General features: G+C 35.9%; 1 long non-coding RNA gene across 1 annotated transcript in view; it reads left to right on the top strand.

Annotated features, from left to right (window-relative positions):
- LOC136363850 (uncharacterized) overlaps window positions 1-24,190 on the top strand; it is a 100,684-nt gene extending 76,494 nt beyond the window's left edge. The window contains exon 3 of the long non-coding RNA XR_010744068.1: window positions 24,084-24,190. This is a non-coding gene — a long non-coding RNA (uncharacterized lncRNA). The remainder of the gene's footprint in view (window positions 1-24,083) is intronic.
- The last annotated feature ends 151 nt before the right edge of the window (window positions 24,191-24,341 follow it).

Here is a 24,341-nt window from a genome sequence, read left to right as displayed (position 1 = left end):
GTCAACACAACTGCTGTAATTATTTCTATCTTAACAATAAAGATTCTTTGTGCCTGCCTAAAGTCCAGACCAGGACTTGTGTGTGTGTTGAAGCCTAATTCATTGTTCTACTGGAAAGGAGAACATACATATTTTAAAGGGCTTACTTTTCTTGGTCCTACTGCTTCATTTGTTCTTCATAAACAGATATATATCTACACTTTTAAGATCTCTTAGAATGCATATACTGTTTAATATGATAATTTGCTTATAATTTAATTGATGCCAAAACAGAAGCACCTAGAAACATTTTTAATGAGTCAGCTTGAGATTACTTGTTCATGTTGCTTTATTTTTAAAAATGAATCTCAATAGCTTCCTTAAGGATCGAGAGCACGGGCTGAGCAATTAGTTAATGATTTTTATCATAATTACAAGATTGAGCATCTGTCAGACCAAAACCTGTTTCTGTCAGACCAGATCTTCTATTTCCTAAAGAACAGAAGGCCTGACCTTGAATGGAAAATAAATCTCAAGTCGCAATTATGAAAATTATAATTTCTCCCTTTTCGAATAAAAGCTTGCCAAGAAAGTTAAATTAATTTCAGAAATATGTAGGGACACTGCTGTTAAATTACATGGAAACCTGAATATAAAAATTTCTTCATGATCTTCTTCCAAAGTATTCTAAAATCCAAGTCAAGCGTGTTTTAATCTTGCACTGGTACAGACCTGCTTGCTTCTCTAAAAGGCCACCAAAATGCCAGTGAAGTTAAAATGGATGAGTTAACCTTTTGAAAAGTACCCACAGCACCACAATTATTCTGACCTTTGACTGTACAATCTTTTAACTTTGCTAGCTATTCATTTAATGCCCATTTGTAATTTTTAAAATTATTACTACACGATTGAAAACAATTTTTGGCAATCCATCACCATGACATGTAGGAGTTTGCAACAATGAAGTATTTTGGTACAGGCAGTTTTAATTATTTAACCAATAATAAATAAGGCAAGGACCAATATGTCAAGGAGGCAAAAACTACAAGAGGGGTGGAAGCCCACACAAAATTGCTGTGAAATGTTTTTACAACCATATTAATGCATAAAGCTGCCTTGATGGATAGATAGGTGCTGAGATTAAAAATAAAAAAAAGTAAAAACACAAAACAAAACCCTTCCAGCCTCCCCCCCAAACAAACTGATGTGGTTATGGCTCATCCTTCAGCAGGTAGAGAAGAAAGACCCATCTCCACAGCCTTGGAGACTTCATTTCAGCTGTAAGAGGAGCAAAATGGTCTGGATTCCACTAAATCCTGTACAGCTCAGGTAGAATAGGAATTCTTACCCTGATTCTGTTCATAATAAAATGGAACTTGCACTGACTAGCACTAAAATGTTATCAAGAGTCATGAAGCAATAGTTTATACCTCGCTCCTTCTGAATCTGGAGATTTGATAAAGATTACCAGTAATCTGTTTCCTACAGTGACAACAATTCTGTTGATCTTTATCAGCAGCCTACTAGCTGAAGCACTGGTGACAGTACATTTTAGTCAGCAATGTGATCTCTTGGGCACTTGTGCATCTCCAGAATACCTTTTCTACATGGCCTCCTCTCTTACATGTAGAGAATCTAAGCTTGCAGGGCCATTTCAGAGAGACAACACCCAGTGCAGAGGGTTGACCAAGTCAGAACACACATCTGCCCAAACCCCATGTTGAAACAAATTCATAATGAGAGAGGAAACAGACTGTGATGCCAAAAGGAAAGATATAAATCAGATGTGAAATTATCAGGCTGAGCCAAGAGAAGAGCATAACAGCAGCACCAAAACAAAATTTGTATTTATTACTAAGTTCCACTGGCTTTGGGAGTGCCTTTTAACCTACTTCTCAGTAAGAACCTGTGAGTAATCAACATTAGGTCTTAGAAGTCACTTGTGCACTGATAAATATAAAGGCCAGAAGGCAAAAGCATCCATAACTCAGCAGTTCTCTCACCTACAGTTCTGTCAGCACTTCCTTATCAATGGGAAGTTTTTAAACTTCAAAACAGAAAGATGTCAGTTTAAAAAGAATGCAAATTAAACAACCTAAGCAAAGTAAGACAAAAAATGTATCATGAGCCAACTGCCAGATATTAAGTAACTCTCAACAGCTGCAATGCACCAACCCTGAAGGTAACAAATCCATTTTAAACCACATCCAGTGTATGTAGCTATGTTTAACAAAGTATTCAGACACCTTTTGATTAACAACATTATTATTTTAACTGTTTCATAGGAATCTCAGAATAACTCATTCTCTCCTTCAAGAAGCTGAATGGATACTACTTCCTATACAAAAAGAAAGCTATACTTCATTTTAAATTATTTTACTGCTACCATGTTGTTTAATGCAACTCTAATCTCTCTCCTTTATTTAACATTCTCCAGATATGCATTTAAAAGAAACCTGGAAGTCTATAGTGAATATCACTTCAGCATTGACTAATCTCTCAGCACACAAGAACTGGGACAAGTCAGTCCTACATTCAAACTTTGAAAAGATTTTTAATGACTGAAGAAGCAATGAAACTTCCAAGAAGTTCACTAGAAACATGAAAACTTATACAAGAAAAAAAAATCTGAGAAACAAGACATTTTAGTAGAAGGGAAAAAGCAGTCACTGAATTTTCTAAAGAGGTTAAGAAAATTGACACATAGGCAGCTTTAAATCACAGCAGAAATAAAGTAAATATCAAATGAGAAAAGCTGACTGCTGCATCCCAGTGGAAATGCCTTAAATTAAAGCAGAGAGATGCAAGAGCAAGAAATTTGTAACAGTAACCTTTTGAGATCAGGTCTGCATTACAAAACTATTTGCAAAGATAACTAAACCCTCGTCCTGTGTATGTGGTTCAGAATTAAAGGCTAGTACTGAGACAATTCCTTCTCTGGCTATTCTCACAGTCTGAACAGCAGGAATCTAATGCAGTCATTCATGAACATGAAGAGCTAGACTCAAAATTGATTATGTTAGGATGAAAAATGGTCCCAAGAACTTCCATTAGATATGTTATTAAATTATCAGATCAAATATATAAGGACATAGCCATAACATTAAATATAATATGTTATGAAGTCCAGCATTCTTCCTTTTAATGGAACCTTGAAAACATGTCAAATATATCCCATATATTATTCATCAAATTGACACCTTGTCTGGCTGGCAATTTTATACTATTCAGAATATGTATCTCTGACAACAGTTTAAAAAGAAAGTCTTGTCAGGTGTGCACTGATGAAAACAACTACCACCTAAATTTTTACATCTGCTTACAGCAGAGGTAGTAGAAAGCAGCACTACCTCTAGATCATGCTGTCCCTTATAAATGGATCAAAGAAAGAAAAGAGAAAGCGCACCAGAAGTTGGGGATTTTTAATGAGATTTGCCCAAAATCAAACCATTATGTAGAGAACTGAATGATTTCAATAAAATTAAAGAAGAATTCAAAAGCAGATCTTCAGTGGAAGCCAAGAGAATCAGCTTCTCACAAAGGAAGTTTCCCTGGTTTTCTGTCAGCACATTTACCCACTTAGCCAGCAATTTGCTGGAGGCTTAAACATAGAAATTAGCCCTGTCTAAAATATGCAGGTGTTCATTTACCATCTCTTCACAGAGTGTTATCAAGCATAAGACTGAATGACTTAAATGGCGTGGCATTGCAAAATGCCCAATGTGTAATATTTCCAAAATGTAGAAAGTTCTTCATTGATTTCTGACATTATCCATCAGTCTAGATTTAAGTTTAATTAGGCCACTGGAAAGCTTTTCCAAACTTAAAATTGTCATACATTATTACAGTTTCATTGGCGTAAATGGCTAAATAACGTTGGGAGCAGCATCACCATTTCACTTAGCAAATAACTACTATTAGGATCTTATGTACAGAGACATAATAACAGAAACATAGGTAATTACCTACATCTAAAATTAAGAGATCATACAGTTTTTTATAACTTTACACTTCGATATAACTTGGCATTTTGGTCTTCTGTATGGGAAACTATTTTACTTCTGATGTAGAGTAATGCTTACTATTATCTGCAAAGGTGGGTAACCTGTTCCATTTATTCAGAAACAAGGATGACTGTCTCAAAGCATAAAGCGAAACAGTTCTGTAGCTGCCAAGATCAGTGCCAAAAATTTAAGATGTTATCTTAAGATTTTCTGAAAAAACACCAACAGATATAGTTGTGGACTGAGGCAAAAATGATGTTAAGTTCATCCATCTTCCTTCTGTTTTGTGTAAGAATGTTATAGTTCAACAGTGAAAAGATCAGCATGTGGGAATTAGCAGATAAAAAGAGAAAACTTGCCAGGCACTCTAGACATCAGTTTCTGTTACCCAGAATTGAAAAGCTTTTATCTCATTCTTTGTTGCAGTCTAAAGAGATGATTACTTCTCTTGCTCCTAACAGTGGAGTGGCTCCAGGAATTTATTAAATTGAAGGCTTTTTTTTTTTTTTTTTCCCTGGTCATACATGTTTAAAAGCAGAGTTTACAGTTGCCTGTATATATCTGTGTATATCTCAGAACCTCATCTTTTAATTAACAATGCATGTACTAGGTTTTCATGCACAAGATTTTCCATTAGAAGAAAAGAATTTTGATCACAGTCCATTGCAAGAGATGAAAAATTAATGGAAGAGATTTTTTAGGGATATAATTTTAATTCACTAATAACAACATGTATCCTTCCTATTAAACACCAAATTCATCCAGCCATAGCATAACATTCACAGGCATAACAGCAGTAAGGATGCACAGTAAGATCTCAAGTAATACTGCTATTTCCTTCTTAAACACTGTAGAGACATGAAATCCCAAGATTAGACATGGAACACATGAATCTAGAAATCTAAACTGTCTTAAAAAATAGGAAGATATAAAAAGGATAAGAAAATAAACCTTTCAGAAAAGCTTTTCAAGGACTGGAATGCAATAAATGCTTCTAGAAGTTGAGAAAAAATAGTTCTCAAGGACATGTGGTAAACTATAATTTATCATTCTCTCTAAATGTGTGATATAGATGTATGGTTAATAACACATTTTACTCTCAGTGGTATTCAAACTGGGATCTGAAAGTAATACAGTCAGTTATGAAACCAGCATATCTCCTTGTACCATGTGGAAAAAAAACTATCTTCTCAAAACTACATTTTGGCTTTACTGTATATAAAAATGTGAGAAAAGCACAAAAATCTACCAGTTATTGATAATCACAGATGAATTTATGGATTCACAAACTATAAGTCCTGTGAATTTCCCAAGGAGTGTTATTTCACTATTTACACGTTTTTGTAGAACTCCAACTCCTAGGCAGTTTATTCCCGTAAGACATTTTAGAAATAATTTATACTGATAAAAGTTGTCATAGAAAAATCCTTTTTGTTTATTTATGTGCAGTGTGTGACTTAAGCAATGGAATTCTTCTACTGTTCTGCTTTAAAGTGTATTTTAGTGTAATAAATATTTTATATATATATATACTCTCCTAATTTTGAGAATGATTTCTCACAAAAACTTTATAAATAATGAGGAATCATTGCACCACAGGTGTGTGCTCATTCCACTTACAGGTAACTAATTAAAAGCCAAGAAAGCCTAAAGACACTTCATATAACACTAAAGTTCCATTTTTCCTTGAATGATCTTCAACCAATAAATATCACCATATTCACTTATGTAGCATAAAAGTAGGATTTAGCCACTTATGATGGTTAGGGATGCACCAAGAATGGTAATCCTGCAGCAGCATTCACCCCTTTGCCATGAAAGCCCAACTACACTGCAAGTAGACTTGGCACTCTTGGAAATAGCCAAAACCAGTCTGGATGTGATCAGGGCAAACAGCTCTAGGTGGCCCTGTTTGGACCAGCTGACCTCCAGACATCCCTTCCAACTTCAACTATTGTGAGATTCTGTGAAAATCAGAGCTGTAAACCCCTCTTGTTAAAGCACAGTGAAACATGCAGCTGTTACTGCCAGAAATTGCACCTCACTTTATGTGGTATTTCAAAAATGAGAACTTGGGCCATGCTCTTCTCAGTCATTACCTGTGACCACACAGTCTGTCCCAGCTACCTGTGTGCAATCCAGCCCAGCACCCAGCACACACTTGGGGCTTTGCTTACCTTCAGGTACATAAATAGTCCAACACAGTCAACCACCACTTATATATGCTTGAAGGCAAACACACCCTTTCATTTATTTTAGATAAATGCCTTTAGAGCAATATGGTGCTTAGGATTTAAGATTTACTACTCTTGTGAGCAGTATCTGCATCTTGAACTCAAAAGCTGTCAAGTTAAAATAACACAAAACCAGTAAGAAGCAACCACATACCTACACTGATTCAAAGTCAGCACATGATCTCAACAGTAAATTTGTGGAAATGATTAATAATTTACTTGCCATTCATAATTTACTTCAGATTTTGTTGCCATTTTTACTTACTAATGAAATGTCTATGAGGGAGTCAGAATTTTCTCATATTTATTATTCATTACAACTGTTTGCTGAATAATTTCTGCAAACAGTTCCTCTTTTGTAGCTCAATCCCATTGTGAATGTTTATTATTCAAAATTTAGTCTGTGAAACTAATTAAGCCATGTATTAGACTTTGTTCAGTGTTTGCCTGAACATTATTCTTATAACCAGTATGAGTTCTCCAAATACCCTCCTCTCAAGTATGAACTTAAATTGCATTCTTCCATGAACACTCCTGTGAAGTTCCTTTGCTAAACTCCTTGTTCATCAAAAGCAAACAGCATGAAACAACTGAATTTTAAAGTCTGTATAAATATTGGGGGTTATTTTGTCCTCAGGACCAACTAAGCCTACCAAGAAAAGACAGCACAATCTCAATTACTGACCTGCTAAAATGACAAACAGGATCTCCTAATCAAAATAAGGAATGCAGTAGTAGCCAAAGTAGATGCTTTTTTTTGCACATTTCTTGTACCTGGTTTTCCAAGTATTCCAAGCACTGCTTGAAGCAATATGGCAATCATTTATTTAATTGCTGCATCATAGCAGGATGACTCTGAAACTGCTAGGGTTTTACTGGGAAGGAGAAGAGGAAAAGGGAAATATACAAAATGGAAGTGTACAGTTTACATACCACACGCCTCTTCCAGAGCCCCAGCATTTTCACATAAACAACCTCCAAGTATTTGTAGGGATTCCCATCACATGCCAAAAAGTTAAAGCCTTTTCACTTTGTTTTTCTTTTTTACAGACTTTTGAGACTTGGCATACATTGGGCTCATGTCTTCAGCCTTCTTGCAGTCTGAAGGATCCAACAAATTTTTGAAAACCCTCTTTTAGCAGCTGGGACTTAAAGGTAAACACCACCATTGCACACACATATGGGATCAATACAAGAGACCTGCCATTGCTGAAAAGCAATAGGGATCCAGAGCTCCTTAAAAAATCTGAGAGGTAAAATATTTGCCTGACTGCACACAGTCACCCAGTAACACACATCAAATTACTGCTCAGGACTGTAGCACTACAAATTAGAACTGAAATAATATCAAAATGACACACAAACTCACAAAAACCTTTCTGCAGAGGGATGAATTTTACACTGACTCATCCCTTGATGGTTAATTTAATCTGAACTCAAAGACAGTAATACTATTAATACTAGCAAAGATCTAATTCAAAATTCAATGATTGCTAGAATTAATATTCCACTGGATTTTAAAGAAACCATTCAGAATTTGTCTCTTTGGGAAACAATTTTTAAAAAATGTACAAAGGAAAAATAATGTTTTAAAATTTTGCTCCATTTCCATTAGTGGATACTAAGACAACTTAGCCATACCTTCCTTTCCAGGAAAGATCTCACATTTTCTCAGGGAATTGCTATTTACCTTCTCTTACCAGTGTGCTTTCATCTTTGTGTTAGTACCACTCTTATTTACAAAATGAGAATGGTGCAGTGGGAGAAGTGGTTTATGATGAAAATGCATTTGAAGCACAATACTATTCAGAATAATGGAAAAATCTGAAGCACAATACTATTCAGAACAGTGGAAAACTACCATAATTAGAATAAATTTAAAAAAAAAAAAAAAAAAAAAAAAAAAAAAAAAAAAACCACCACAGGAGGCAAAAGCTGCTTGGGGTTGTTGTTTTGTTTTTTTTTTCTTTGTCAAAATATTTTGAGATATTTTTGTATTAATTTTGCACATTTTACATATTCTGTAGCCATTATCTCTCCCCCAATAATATGAATAATTATTCTAGTATCATCACTCCTCACATCTCATAGCAGTTAATGTTTTTTTACAGCTGGAAATCTATGCACTGGTTACATTTTTTATTATCTCGTCAGAGGTATATTGCATGTAGACAATTTTGGGGTCTTTTTCCTTCTAGGTTAGGAGCCAAGATTTTCCCTTTCTTATGTGTTATCTTGGTGTGGATGAAACTACAGACAGTAGCACACACAGCAGCCCACAGAGAACTGTAATACATTTCATGTCATTGAGCTAGCCACAGTTAAGAAACTACATGCTGCTAGTGAAAGCTACATTCTAAACTATTCCATGCACTTTGCAGCAATTTCTGAAAATTCAAAATTTTTACAGCCTTATTAAGGAAGATTCTTGTCTAACATAGGTGTCTTTAACTCAATTTTGATGTCAGCACCTGAGCAATAGCAAGGTACCACCACAGCAACTTCACTTTAGATTGTGCTGTCACTGGATTTAATGCTTAAACCACATTTTTTAGGACACTGTGAATGCCAGTGAATCTTGTAATGAATTTCCAAGATGCTATGAAGAGACACAGCACTTTCACCATGTAAGCAAAAAAACTCTTTAGTGAGTGTCTATGTAAGATGAAGAAAAACGTTTAAAGTACTTTAATACGGTTGTTCTTTAAAAGAAAAATAACCACAATGATTACAAATACAGCTGCACAAATACAGCTATTTGGTCACAAGATGTCAGACCTTTTATCTCCCTACCAAATACTTTATACACTGGGAGTACCTGATGTTCAGACTTCTTCAGGTGCATTTGCTGACCACTTTAGGTCATCAGGCAGCAGAGATAAAGTACTAAAAGCAAAATACATATCCTGGGATTTTTCCCTTTGTTCCTACTTGTAGTTCCCTTTAGAAATATAGGAGTTAGGAGGGAAAACTGCTACTTTTGAAATAAATTCTTGTGGTCCAGTGAATTGAACCTCCTTGATATGTGTTTTTCTCTTTGTTGCCAGGATAGGTTCGTCAGGACAATCTGTATCTGTCAGCAGTTCTTCAAAAACCTTTTAGGAAGCCTGCAGTAGTACCGCCATAGAGACGTAGATAAGTGACACTGATTATAGAAAGACAATTCTACCAAGCTTACTTCCAATTTCTGGTGAAGAATACACAGAGAATTAATGTGCAGGCTTCACTGGAAAAAAAAAGACTTGTATTTTATTTATTGTGAATAAATAAATATTTATTCTTTATTTATTGGGACTTTAATCTTCCAGGACAGAGTTATTTTTCTTTGGGTTATAAAAGTAGTTTTTTGCAACCAGTTATATGTTTTCAACATTGCAGACTTATTTCCTGACCATTAAAGCAAGCTCCACGAAGTTAACAAAAATTAATAATACCTAACTGGCTGACACTGCTGCAGGGCTATAATTGTGTGTCACCTTGCAACTCATACAGTGTCTAAATGATTTCTTTTTCCTTTTGGCAATCTACTGAATAATTTCAAACACGGCTGAAGGATTACTTTTAGAGAAATACTTCTTATTACAATCTTGTACAGAAAATAAAAATTCTTATTCAGATGTAGACAATATTTTGCTGAAAGACATTTAATATTAGTTTAGAACCTTCTTTCTGACAGCTGCTCAGCAGGAAAAAATCTCTTCATTTCATTAGAGTCTTCAGGCAGTCTCATGAAAGTTGTTACTGAGAAAGAGTAATTAGGGTTCTCCCTCTCTTTCACCTTCAGTAATGGGTTTATCTAAATGTGCAAGGAGGCTTACTTTTAATATTTTTAATCTACATATATATAGAGGGGGGTTAAAACTAGAGGTCTCTTTTAACCCAAACTATTCTATGATTTATGAAGGGTATAGTTATATTAATGCAAAAACTGACAAAGGATAAATACAAAACAAAACTGTGAAGTTTTACAGAACTAAGTAGTTGCATAAAATTGAAAAATAGCAGAAATTCTGAATGATAGTTTAAAAGACAACGTTAGTAAAACAGTTGCTTCAGGGTGCAGTTCAGTATGATTTGCTGACATATTATTTCGTATTGCCATCTTTATTTAGCTGTAATAAACTACAGATTATAGCACCGTGTAACGTGAGAAGGGGAGATTTCCTTTACCCTTTCCCTTACTCAGCTCTTCGCACTTTTCTGCCAGCAGCACAGCACAGCCAAGATCCTTGTGCCCACCCAGTCTGTCAGTGTCCCACGGGAGACCCTTCACTGAGCAGTCCTGCTGGACTGGAGGGAGGCTCAGTTGACTTACTCAGGGACACACCTACACCATAAGGGAAACCATTCAATGTCTTTCCACTTTATGACCCCTTAGTGAGTGTTCCTCTTTATTTGAATATGTTACCCCCTGCCAATGACTGCCAGTGCTTGTGAAGGACTCACACCAGCAGCTGACAGAATAACACTCTTTATTAGTAAGAATTGTGACAGGTTAGGATACCAGGATTCTCAATGATAATATCTGACTGCAAAACCATATTCAAACATGCACAAAATTTATTTTCTCCTTTTTATCTCATGGATCAGATTTCTTTTCAGTTCACAGCTGACTACATATTCATATTTTCCCAATGCCAAGGCATAAAAATTCTTCATTTTGTTCTTAATACTCATTTCCCTGAAGCTTAATTTAGGTCAGTATGCTATCTTGGGTATCTGGTTTTATGTCCCTTAATGTACACCTACAGCTGTTCTGTTTGAAAAAAACAAGCCAAGTAACAGCAGCAGCAACATTCTGCCTGTGGATGTATTAAATGTCTGATCTCCATCCTTTTCCATTTTATACACAAAAGCTCAGTTTTGCTGCCATAAACACAGATTCCATCTAAGTGGGTTTGGAGAAGACAAAATGTTAATCCTGACCTGAACTGACAGTATTTGTAACTAACCACATAAATAGACAGGATTTAGGATGTTAATTTGGTGTCATACTGAAATGCTTAACTCGTAATTCCACATTCAATGGACTTTTGAGAAAAGCTGGCTTAAGAAGTTCCTGCCTTTCCTTTGAAGCACTGTAAATGCTTGTGAAATTCTACTATAAACTATGTCATGAACTGATCCAGCTTAAAAATAACTCTCCGGAAAAAACACTTACACAACTTAGTCTACATAAGTCAGTATACATTTCAAGAACACAGTTGGGAGAGCTGTCCTTTGCCACATTAGGGCAGGACCACGTGGTCATGGGTCTCAGCATATCCAGACTTTTAGCCCCAGAGCATGGGTTTGTCCACTTCTCCACCTTGTAGAAGAAGATCTTGGCTCTGTATTTCAAAATTTTCAAAAGTGGGCTGCTTACATGAAAAAAAAAAAAAAAAAAAAAAAAAAAGGGGGGGGGGCAAAAAAAAAGGAGGAAAAAAAAAGGCAAAACAAAAGTCAATTTACTCAGAAATTTCTAGCTTCTATAATCAAATAATCAAATCATTTTTTTAGTAAAGATGTGTTGATATCACCAGATAAGAATTCTGGGATGTGTCATTAGGACAAGCAAGAAACACTGGTATAACTCTACAAGAGAAAATGCCATGGGCTGCTCTACATGTAGATCACAAGCATGAGCATTTGGCAAGTGACTGGAGTAAAAATGTCAATAGGGGTTTCAAGCTAAACTCCAGAACAACGATTATGAGATAGATTTCCATATTACTTAAATAAAATGGCTTCTTCTGTGGGCATAAGACTGAAAATACAACATGTCTTGCTGATTCCTGCTAATCTGTGAAATATCTAGAGTCAGCACTTTATAATTTAAAAAGAAAAATCTTGTCACTGCAGTGCACAGAAAAGATGAGATTCAGAGGATGAAAGCCAGCTGTGTGGAGAATGACCTTCATGTTTGTAATCCCACTTTCCTTTGCCACAGAAATGAATAAAGGTCTAGGTTTTATGCTAAAGAAAGCAGAGCGGAGAACTGAATTTCTTTAAGTTTTGCCACTGCTTCCTGCCACTGCAGTCAAAACTGCTGTGTATTCTGAGCACACAGTCTGGCACACAAAGGTTTAGGTCTGCAGAAGTTTTAAGAATTCATAGGTATAAGTTAATTGACTTGCTAGTATTAAAAACTCCAGCTCTGGACAAATATTAAAAATTGTGTTCTTTGAGAAATTAGGTAATCAGTATTTCACATTACTCATTCAAACTGGTCTTTACTTAGAGGATACATTATTGTGTCATAGTACCACACTTTAAAATAATAATAAATACTCATTCCACAAGAGCATTATAAAATGTAGACACTAACATTTGTAGTTTTGGTGGAGGCCATCAGTCTTATGAGAAAATCAAGCGTCATGTTCAGAGAAAGATTTGAATGCTGCAGTGAGCCAAGGGGCCACAAAGTGAATGAAGTGCATCTTTAAATGACATATTTGCAAACTGTCTGTTAAATCAATACTATCTATCTTGTGACCTGAGTGAGGCAGGCAGGGAGAGAGTTGGAGAAGAATATGCTCTCACATAATTAAAGTCTGTATCATAATACAACACATTTCAGCCCAAATACTTTTAAAGTTTGGCTAAGCTCCTAGCAACTGGATGAAAACTGTTACAATGAGAAGTTCTGGGAACTGTAAATACAGCCTTGTTTCCTGTCTCAGATCTAACATACGTTTATTACAAAAATCCTCATAAAACTAATGAAACACTTTGCCAACTAACACAAGAACAATTTCAAATAGCATTCCAATGGTGGAAGATCGGATTTTTCAAAAGGCTTTGTTTATGTTTTAAGAATTTTGAGATAGAAATTATCTTTTGAATAAGAGCTACTGAGTTATTTTGTATGCAAGATGAAAACTAGGAATGAAAAGAATTTTATACTGAAGGATCTGTTCATGATTTGAGTCTAGTATAATCACTCAGATTGTGACCTCAGAGTCAGGGTAGTTTAATTAGTATTTAAGTGCATATACTATAGCTACCTTAATTTACAATCCCAGATTCCTATCTATTATCTGATAGATGATTGCTACTCTTTGGCATTGAAACAGCTGCCAAAAAATAGGAAGCGAAAAACCTACTAAGAATAACATTTAGTGATGCAGCATGCTGTTACACAAAACAAGCCTACAGTAAATGCTAGATCTCATAATGACACACACAAACAAAAACGCAGTCACCAAAGTACTGAAGCATTAAAGCAAAAGCAGGCCCTAAACTTAGTTAGGTTTTGTGTTTTCTCTTTGTTTAGATTATGATCTCACATTTCAGTTCTACAGATTAGAAGTTTGTGTGGTAGTACCCATGAGACCCTAATATCACAGATAAATCTAAAGAATCAGGACCTTCAGATATTTGTTTCTGAGCATAAACCTGAGCACTGCATCCAGACTGATACTATACAATATACTCTACGTTGCCAGGCTTTGCAATACTCTGTTATTGCCTCCACTGGTAATATTGAAGAATGCCATTAATTCAATTGGTATCAAAAGCAGCCACAGCAATGTTAGCAATTAGAAAGTGATTCTGCAGTTGAGCTATTCTTGCCTCCGACTTCATAGGATATTGCCTAACATCTGAAAAAGGAAATGAAAAAGGACAAATATACAAGAAGTGATCCTCTAAATATTTGATTGTTATCACTTGAGGGCATGTTGATTAACCTCTCCACTGAGAATTTGTTTGTTGCCTTTTTCTCTGTCCTCTCATATGGTATAAACTGTTTTTAATGTTGACATATTTACATTTTAAAACAACCCAGAGACACATCTTTACTTATATATATTGCTAAATAAGAATAAAATTCAAACTGAAATGCATCAGTTACTTCTGCTGATACGCAAAGTACGTACTTCTTTCCTTACTTCTCTGTAACTCTTTACTTGGATTTATAAATCCTGTTACTTTTTTGGTGTAACAGATCATACTGTCACCATAATTTGCTGTTCTTAAAAATCTCACACTACTTACAAGGTATTCATCTTAGGTTTACAGATCCTTCAATCAAACATGTTTACAAGCAAGTCTTAATCGTTTTTGGTTGTAAATTAAAAGTGCACTTTTAGGTGTTACAGGGCTTACAGATTACTTTTTTAAGGCCAAAACACCCAAAGTTATAAAAATCCTGAATGATTAAGCACCATTAACAGCAACTGACAGAACAGTTTACAACACTAACCTAAAGAAAGTGTCAAATTACTTATATAGAGATTTAATCCAAGTCTCTGCTCAACTTCCTGTTTTGTTTATGAGAGATGGGAGATCTAGTTAAGATGATCTTAAGTCAAGAACTGGACAAATCACGGAATGCTACAGTATTAGAAATAGGAGTATTGCCAGTAAGGGAGCTAAGTGAAAATAACCCAGAGCAAGATTGCACTGCAAGTGGGAGCTCTGAGAGTAAGAGCAGGAAATCAGGGGCTAAAGATCAAGGATGAGATCCAAGGCACAGAGACAAGGTACAGTAACATGCAGTGTGAGTAAAACAAAAGCAACCTGCTGAGTGTCCCAGAGCAGTGAGTGCAATTTTTTCTGATGGGGAGGCAGTTATCTGTCAGTCTGACACCAGTCTTCAACCCTGGGAGACCAGTTCCAAGCACATGACCTCTGTAGTTCAGTATTTTAAGAAGACTACATGAATGTCCATCTGAACTTTATAAACACAAGACCATTTCCATGTTCAAGTATAACATGAACACTTAAAATATCTTAGATACTGCTATGCAGTAAGTGGCCTGTTTAGGTTATTGAGAGCTTTGAGTTGCCTGTCATCTCAGCTCACCATTATTTTCTAGGTTTTTAGCCTTGTCTTTATTTCAGAGACAGACTTTAGTCAGATCCTCAACTTTCTCCCTACATATAGATATATTGCTTGAAAGAAGCAGTAACTGTGTATGTGTGAAAGCAAGTACGTGGCTGTAGACAGTTTATTTTATATACCATAGCAGAGAATTGTCTGCAATGCATGTGCAAACCCATCAGCACAGAGGCAGAAGAGGTATTACACTTCCTCTGCAGCTGAAAACTCTGTCCATTGACAGAAAAGGGCAGAGGGACATGGGAAATGCAGACAGGCAATACATACAAAGAGAAAGAAGGTTAATAACAAGTATACCAGAAAAAAAGTGTATGAAATGCATTTGGTACAGGTGAAAGATGTCAGCTTATTGCTTTTTATTTATAGACCTGCACAGAAGTGTACAGTGCTTTGTCATCCAAAAATTAAATTGATGCAGGTAGCTCAAGGAGTAAGTATGTGAAATCAGAATTGACATGAGGAGTGAAGTAGAATGAGTTAAATTATTGTGGAATAGGAACTGCTTTATCCTCTGGTCATCACAATAAAAATGTAATGAATTACTCTGAAAAAATAGCCAGTGTCTTGCTAATGAGATTTGAAGTGTCATTAGACGATGTAAGGTGCTCAGAGAGGAATTAGAGATAAGCAGATAAGTCTTGGGTGGGGTGGGGGAAAGGTGCATGACAACAAAATACATAACAGCAAAATCCACACACGGACAAACCCAAGAAAGGGGTCTTTTACTCTGAGCAAAAACTAGTTCCTGGAAGGATGTCTCAGAGTTTCTGTAAAATACAGAAAAGACAAAACACAAACAGAACTTCTTGTGAACCACAGAAGAAGAACCAGTTAATGTCTGCTCCCAAAATACACCCTTAAGATATCAGAATCCAGAAACATTATCTCAGAATACATCTTTCATGTTTCTACACACTTAATTGTTCTGTATGATGCAAAAATACTTTATTTACTTCATTAATACTTGAAGTCTATATAGGAATTGAATGTTGTAAGGATTCAAAGATTCAAGAGCAGTTGAAGGGACTGACTGAGATCGAAATTTAGAATAATGCTCAGCTAGAATAGTATCTCACATTCAGACCCAAAAATTACAATTACCTACCAAGCAAGTGCTCTTTGGGTTGCCACCATCTATGATCGTTGTAGAAAGGAAGTAAGTTCTATGAAGACTGAACTAAGAGAATGAATGTCGGAATTTTCTGTTAATTATAGCAAAATTACTTTTTTGTTTTGGTTGGGTTTTTTTTTGTAAAATTATCACAAGGCTTATATAAGCATAATGGATACATGTATTGTGCCTATAAATTCTCAGTCATAAGGGATAAAGCACTACAGCAGTGCTTTGATGTTAGCGAGCCTTCTCATTTCATTACAGATAAAAATACTGAGTTCCACCTTCAATATGAAATTAACTGTTAGCGGTGTAAACAAGCTTTGAATTTAATTTCTGGTACCACAGAAGCAGCAACAGCAATTTCTTTTCATACTTTTGAGATATATAAAGATAGGCAGCAAACACTAACTCTTAAAAAATTTTGGAAAATGTTTTTTAATTACTTTTCTAAAATTTTTAATAATGAAAACTTAAGACAGTAACACATAGCAAAGATTATTTTAACTTCCAGCACTGTGAAGCAGTAATGGTATTTCACAAACAGCAAAATGATGTTTTAGATGGGATTCATAACAGAATAAATACTTTCAGAAAACAGACTACTTGAGAATATTTCTAATGGGAACACTTTCACCTGACAGAAACAATAAAATGTATTTTCCTAAAGGATAAGGACTCTTATTTTTAGTTGGTTTTCTTCTTATAGAATCATAAAACCCCCAAAACTTAAGATCATCAAGTCCAGCCATCAACCTATCACTGCCAAGTCCACCACTAAATCTTGTCCTTACATGCCGCATCTACATATTTTACATATTTCCATGGATGGTGACTCAACCACTTAAGGGGACAGCCTATTCCAGTTCTTGATAACCCTTTCAGTGAAGAATGTTTACCTCATATTCAATCTAAACCTCTCCCAGCACAACTTGAGACCATTTCCTCTTTCAATCAGCACCTATTAAATGCAAATTCTGACATTCTGCATCACACACCTTCCTCATAACTAAAGAAGTATTGAACACTTCCCATTTGCTGCTGTCATTTAACATAAAAATTTATGAAGTGTCTCTGAGAATAGCTCACTAGATCACATTTACATGGATAACTCAGTCTGCATGGGCTAAGTAGGACTGAATTAATGAATGTACTGTTGTTTTATGTACCAAAAGCATCACTAAAGGGATAATCTGCAAAGGCAGAAGCAGGGACTGGGAGACACACTGGCTGCAGTCACTGGTGACTCCCTCCTCTGCAGTGTCAAGAAGTTAATCTTGCACAGGTCAGAGTGCTTGATCCACGTTCCTGAGAATGACTCAGGACACAAGCAATAAGACAGCATGTGTCCACACTTATGGTTTTCTTTCTCCTCTCTCCCAGTCTCATTCCCAGAAGTGTTGTGATTGTGAAAGGCACAGAGTGACACGAGTGACACCATAAGAGACTTACATCTTCTCTGCACAAACAAACACAGTCTGGGTGGCAGCAATGAAGCAAAAGCTTCCCTAGGGCATACACTAGGATTATCAACAAAGGAGGACTACTTCTGGATTAAAGCTTTGGCCCACTGTCAGCTATGGCAAAACTCCCACTGAAGTCAGCACAGCCAGGATTTCACGTCTGTTTCAACAATTTTGCCTCTATGCCTGTTCAGCCTTGGGACTTCCAGCCAGCACAAAAAGGGTCTTAACAGTGCCAGATGCTTCTGTGTTATGAACTGCAGGCAGAAGTCCTGAAACCCTTCACATAAACAACCAAATACTCATCAGCCATTTAAGAAATTTAAGATACTGCCAAGCTTTAGGGGATTCAAACCTGCAGACACAAGTACGGTGTTTCATACGGGCACGTCATGCTGAAACACCCTTAGCCAGCTTAAGTGCTTTCTTTCTTTTTTTCCTTGTCATGAAAGTGTTATGGCCAAAGATTCATGTTTTGATTGAACACAGAGCAAGAAGCAAGCTAAATTATGTACTCAATACAAATCTCATGCAATAATGATGAAAGAAGCATAAAATGACTAACAAAAACAGACACTTCATGAAGTAAAGTCTCCTCTAAATTCAGTATGTGTAGGCAATACAGGGAAAACAGAAATGCGTTAAGAAAAGATGAAATTGTAAATCAGACTGACCAAAGTTCTTAATAAGACTGTAAAATATTATCTCTGTTTAAAATATACTCGGCCTTTGACACTGCATATAAAACAGAGAGAAGTTTAGCAAGATGACTTACAATTATGTTTCTGACAAGTTGGCACGGAATTACAGGGCTCAACAAACAGAAAAAGCCAGTTATAAGCCTCTGACCTGTGACAAATTTTTGCTGACTTCAGCACAAACAAAAAATAACTCAAATAATTGTAGGCTGCAGGAATAGACCTTGGTCATTATTTCATCTAAACAGAAGCACTTCAGTTTAGTGAGGATGGCATGAATTTTGCAATGAACACCTATTTAAAAAGCAGTCAAAATTCTGCTGCTGCTACTCAGTGAAGAAGTAACCACTTCATCTCAGGCAGCACACAGATGCCCTACTTACAATATGTAACAGTTATTACAAAAGAAATGGATATTTATAGCTGGATTTATTAGACTTACATTGTCATGTGAAGACACACACAATACTCTAATAGATTAGTTTAGATTAATTTAAGATGTTGGGGTTTTTTCCTAACTCTGAGGCCATATTTTAATAGATGATTTTATAAAAAAAGGTTTAAAGCTTAGAATGGGATATATTTAGAATTCCATTCAGCTTCACAAGGAGAATATTTGCTTAAAAAGCCTGTAATTCAAGATCCTCTAGGAATAAAATTTCTCCTGAAATACTTGACATTTCCAAATGGAAATACCATCAGAACAAACGAACACTTGAGATTCAATTCTAGGTTTACAGAAACAGCTACAGAAAGTAGAAACAAGAAAACATTTCATTCTAGACTTTTTAAGCATAGGCTCTTATTTTTAGTTCTTCATTAACAGCTCATCAGTCCTTAGCTTTAGCTTAGGGGTTTTTTAGCAATTATGATAGTGGTCATAACTGGTTTATGTTTGCTTAAAACACTACTGCTGAAGTTCACTGAACTACTCTGGCTTGAGGAAATGCATGGCAAAAACCAAGCATTGAAATACCTACTTTCCAACGCAAGGGCATACAATAGCATGTGATCTTCCTCCTTTCATTCTGGATGGAGTCAAGGGAATAAGGTTGCACAAATATCAGTGAAAGATAACCAGCACAAAGTAAGTCATACACTAGGCATCATCCTTTGCAGTCATAAATTCTTTAGCAAGCTGGATATCTGGAGAAAAAATGGGCTGGGGAAAATGAATGTCCCTTAAATGTGATCTTCATCGTTCTGATGAGATATTTAGTTATACATCCCTCTCCTATTGCTAAGTTGGAGGATGTCATGATAGGCATTCTGCAGAACATTCATCATCAGAAAATGAGGTTCCTTAAAAAGCCTTTTTGGCTAACACTTTTTTATTTGCATCTGTAGCCATTATTTTGTATTTGTAGGACTTTTTAAATATAATTTTTATAAGTATCCAAGGAAAAACAGCATGAGTTATTACTCTGCTAATACAGTTGTCTAAAGGCAGAAAAAAGTATTGTCAGATATTCAGAACTGAATATTTTTTGAATTATCTCATTCACAGGTGGTCTTTTACTAACCACATACAGACAACAAGGTGGTTTGACTCCTGTTTCTATCACTCCAAATTATTACCACTTGACTGTCAGAGCTAAACTCTCAAAAAAATATCTTCAGATTCTCAATCCTATTTCTCCTTCGGTGTTCTACAAAATCTTTCTGGATACAGCCCCTACATTCCCTCTCTTCACAAAAAGTGTGACATTCCATGTTTTCTGACTAGTTGCTGCAATTTTTTCATTCGATTAATTAGAAAGAAATTTTTTTTAAAAAGGTGGCGTATCATGGAATTAGAGTTTGGAACAAAAGAAGTCAGAGAGGTGTCATCTTCAGAAAACCTCTCAACCCTTTTCCACTTGATTTTTTTTCTATGTGTTCCTTTGGGGTTTTTTTTTTGCTATGCTATCTATAATAATCACTGTTCTGTCTTCAGTCTAAGTGTCTTTATATCTTCATTTACACTTTTCTTCATCATATTCCTGTTTGTCTAACTTTATTTACTATTGTATGGACCTAACCACCTCCTCTCAGCTTGTCCATACATTCACACAAGCTGAGGACAAGTGATCTAAAGTAGCTTGAGCCATGGCTTAAAAATTTCAAAACTTGCCTCAAGCCTTTATACTTCCATCTTTCCCCTCAAAGAAGTTGGAATCTCAATAATCTCTACAAGAACATTCAGAGTCAGGAGAAAAAGCACTTGCCTGGGGCCTTTTTTTGGTTTTTTTTTCAAATATTTTGGAATAAGTAGCTAAGCATAATAAGTGAGAGTCCCAGAGATAGAACAGAAATTATGTTAACACCAACAAATACATTGAACTTTTAAGTTTCATTTTTACTTAACAGTGAAATAACAAAGCAGAACCAGACTGAAGTATTTTATTTGAAAGTTTTTTCATTATCTCAAAGTGATATCTACAACTTAAATATAAAATTCAAATTTCCAATACAAAATTGAATCTGCTGTTAACTTACTAACTAGCCCCTTACTAACTAATTCACACATATTGTAAGCACATCATGTTCAGAATACATTTGTTTCAACTGTTGTATTACTTGATGAAACTCGACTTAACTACAAATCAAATGCCTGACAAAAACACAGTAAGAAACAACTCTTTGCGAAGAGTAATTCCCTGTATGGTGATTTTTCTGGACACTGAACTCCTGACAGATGCTCCAAAACCAATGAATACTGGGCATTTATTCCCATTTCTACTTGTAAGAAGATTGTGACCTTTCTTTTGCCATGTGCACCCCACAGCTTATGCTACCTTAACAAACTATAGTGTTTGGCCTCTTCCTGAGCAGAACAGTGTAACCAAACCCGTAGGGATGGCAGCTCCAGGAAACAAAACTCCAGCACACCATCTGTCATAGTGGGTAGAAACAAGACCAAGCACTTGAGTTTTGATCACTTAAGAGAGTTTTCCTCTACCGCAACTTAGATTAGCCTTAGTCCTTGGGTAACAGTCTTCAGCACATAATAGCTGAGGTCTGCCAGGAGGTCTTTAACAAAGAGTTCTCTTCTCTGCAGTACACACACATTCTTACAGTCTCTATGTCACGGCAAGAGGCCCCAGATTTCATCATTACCAAGAGCATTGTGCAAGATTGCTGTCTTTTCTAAAAGCAATCCTCCAGGGAATTCAAAATGATCAGGCAGTTTGAGAAAAGGCATTCTCAGCCAGGGCTGAATACAAATCAAATACATAAATGAGATTGCACATCACTTACACTTACTGATGTGAAGTATTGACAGCAGCATGGCCTTTTCCCTTTCCCAGGATTCTTCAAGTCTAACTTACATACACCAAAATAATTACACTGCTTTTCCAGACTGCTATCAAGATGCTCCTGACACTACACACTGCCAGATTTCAATGAGCTGAAGGGTTATCTGTTAGGGCAGACTCATTAGTGGCCATTACGTTTAACAGGGATTTAACAGTCACTACTTTGTGTGTTATGAGGACATTTGTTTTTAAAAGAATTATAAGCAGTAAATTGTAAATACAAGTCTATTTGTAAAGAAATTCTATGCTTTTAGAATGAACAAGTTATACTTCCTTTACATCTTTAAATTACAAAAATCAGAAATAGTTTCTCACTCTTTTGACCCTGGTCAAGATTTTAAACTGTCTCTTTTGGATCAATAGCTTAAAAATGCTATGTAGTTTACAGTTTATCTCTGACCTGCTTAAAGGAAATATTTCACACTTATTTGAAACTCAGACTGGAAAGTGATCGATTGGTGGGGAAGCAGAAGCGGCTCGATTACTATGGAGAGACAGAATTTTGTAAGAAGCTTCACTGAAAAAAAAATGACAACTGTGTTTATGATTCTCAACTCAAAAAAAATTTAATAAGAAACCAGTATACTTGAATCTGCATAAATAGAGCAATTCTGAAAATGGATTGAAATTGTTAATATTTCCTAATTGAAGGAAACTAACCACTGATTTCTCTTCCACTTCAGTTATGAAACCAAGGCAAACCATCTTGCACCTTACTCATGCCATCACACCCCTTCTGAACTATTTGCCCGATTCGTAGGCTACATCCCAATCCAACAGGAATTTGCTTAACAATAGGAGATGATGCATTTTGAACAGGTTTTGTTGATGGCTGAAGATGGTAACCCAGCATCAGCATGGGTAACTGCTGGCACTACAGTGCTCACCTTGAATGAGGCAATATTGGGAAGGTGATCTACAAAAAGCTAACAAGGGTAAAAGCTTCAGGGTTTACCACATTAGGCTCTAAATTGCATTAAATAGATTGAAGGCCAAAGCCTAACCAGTCTTTTTACATATGATCATAAAGTACCATATTTCAGTTATGTTTTCTTACAAAAAGTAGTGATTCTAACCCCTAATATTTTTTCAATTAGAAAATTAAGCAGTAAAAAAAATAAAATTAAAATGTATTTTTTTTAATTCAAACTATTCACAGGAAAATTTAAAAGGAACTGTGATAAACACATCACAGAAAACCAATTCCAAGATACTCAAGTTACAGACCTTTTCATACTTCTGCCTTTGCTGCACCAAAATAGTGGCAAGTTCATGCAGTGCCTCTAGGCATAAAATTCCCTGATACAAATTCAGCAAGAAAGAGAGCAATTACATATTCTGACATGAGTTTCTTCATTTCTCACATATTTCTAATACAAGGGCGATTTCCACTTGCATTTTACAATTTTCCAAGCCTGCTAATTGTGAGACATTCTAAAATAAATGTAAATTGTCTGGATGGCGACCATCCAATTTCTAATGGACAGGTGTTCATACAAAAATTCAACAGTATCAGCAACAAGCTATCAATAACTGGTGGGATGAGGGCAGGGAGAAATTACTTGTCTCTCGGCTGAACTTCCTGTTTAACCACAGGGATGATCAAACTAGGTCAAGGTCAAATATGTGACAGAGCAGCTATGCCATGCAGCAAGTAAGGGCTGCTGGTGTATCGATATATATAGTAATAGTGGTTTGATTTTCTCAAGCACCATTTCATGTCTTGCAATTCAAAGCTGCTGCAGGGGAGAGAAAGTGTCCTCGTGCACTCTTAGCCTTGATTCTGGGCGCTGTAAGTTCAGCTGCCTCAGAGGCCGCTTGAAGCCTTGGCAGAGCAGTCCCTTAGGACTCACTGCATCACTTCAGTAGACCACATCTTGTCCACAAGGAAAACATTAAAGCTGTACAACACAGTAACTAATAACCAACTAATCCTCCCACCATGGGATGAGAGATGTTTAAATCTCCCTGGCAGAACAAAATGACTGGAGTGGTAGTGACGTTCTTATCCACAGAAACTTATTCTCACATGTGGCTCATTTAGGACCTGAATTAACTACTACAAATAGATGCCTTTGACATACAGGGATTCTGGAACCTCTAGTGCTTTGGCTTAATGTATGATTTTTCCTGTTTCAGTAAATGAAAATAAATTGATTTATGGCAGCTAATGCACAGGTACTGAAAATGGCAGCTGTAGTTTTTTTTAAACCCATCTGTCCTCCTCTTACTCCATCTGTTTCCTTCACTCATTGCACTGGAATTCAGCTTCACAAAATGCAGTCCAAACTCTTTCATGTAGCACAGTGTAAGTTACCTAGTTACCCAGCTAAAAGACATTTTCAAAATAAATCACTCTCCTTGTACTCTGTAGAAGGCAACAGACATGGATTTTGTGGTTAATAAATGTCTGAATGGGTTTTTTCCAACAAAATATACAACTGTCAGTAAATTTCCTCTGATTTCAGATTGTGCACTTGAAAATAATACCATAAAGGCTCATTATTTGAAACAATTATTGATTACACCCTGGGGATTTTTCACCGATTCCACTGGATGCTGCTTTTAAAATGGTAAGTACCTACATAATTCTATGATTTATAGACTGCTTAGATTTTATAGATAATGGTAAAAATGCACACTAATATATGTCATTTGATTATATGGCTTTTATTAAACTGTGTTGACTGACATTTTTATTCTTCAACAGTTCCTTGGCCTGTTAA

Source organism: Sylvia atricapilla, chromosome 7 (assembly GCF_009819655.1).
Source record: "Sylvia atricapilla isolate bSylAtr1 chromosome 7, bSylAtr1.pri, whole genome shotgun sequence".
Taxonomy (NCBI): Eukaryota; Metazoa; Chordata; class Aves; order Passeriformes; family Sylviidae; genus Sylvia; species Sylvia atricapilla.
This window is presented reverse-complemented; position numbering and strand designations above follow the sequence as displayed.